Genomic DNA, 905 nt, shown 5'->3' with positions numbered 1-905 from the left:
TCATGATGAACGAAGAAAAAACTGAAATTGCCAATGATTTCATTTTACTTGGATCCACAGTCAACACCCATGGAAGCAGCAGTCAAGAAATCAAACGATGTATTGCATTGGGCAAATCTGCTGCGAAAGACTCAAGCCATGGTTTTTTCAGTGGCTTCGTATGCATTCAACAGATGCACAATGAATAAGGAAAAGAGAAGGATTGATGCATTTGAGTTACGTTGGTGAAGAATATTTAATATACCAAAGACTGCCATAAGAACGAACGTACCTGTCTTGGAAGAACAGCCAAAATGTTCCTTAGAAGCCAGGATGGCGAGACCGTCTCTGATACTTTGCACATGTTATCAGGAGGAACCAGTCCCTGGAGAAGAGCGTTAAGTGCAGTAAACTAGAGGGCCAGAGAAAAAAAGGAAACCCGCTCCCCGCCCCAAGATGGATTGACAGTGTCTGCAACAATAGGCTCAAACATTAACAGTGATTGTGAGGATGGCACAGGACCGGGGGCAGTGATTCGCTCAGCAGTACACTGCGTTGCCATGAGCGGAGCCGAAGCCACGGCACCAAACAACAATAACAAGATTTTTGGTGTGGCACTATACTATCCTGGGACTGTGATCCGTCAACTGTATTCTTATTCTGCGTTATTGGGGACTTTACTCGTCGAAAATCATCGGAACGCGTTTAGGGGGCGTCACTGCCTTCAGGCTCCTGAGAAAAAATCTGTGGGAACCAGGACTCCACTGGATGAGCGCGCAACGGCCTCCTGCGCTCCATCAGGCCGGCTTTGTCCTCTCGTCCTCTCTTGTCCGCGGGACATGTTTCTCGCCGAAGACGTCTGAAGACGGGTAGCTCCTCCTCCGGGAAGACTGTGGGGCTGGCCCGTTAGCTAAAGCGTCAGCGTC

The sequence above is a fragment of the Elephas maximus genome, chromosome 10 (genome assembly GCF_024166365.1).
Source record: "Elephas maximus indicus isolate mEleMax1 chromosome 10, mEleMax1 primary haplotype, whole genome shotgun sequence".
NCBI classification, from domain to species: Eukaryota; Metazoa; Chordata; class Mammalia; order Proboscidea; family Elephantidae; genus Elephas; species Elephas maximus.
This window is presented reverse-complemented; position numbering follows the sequence as displayed.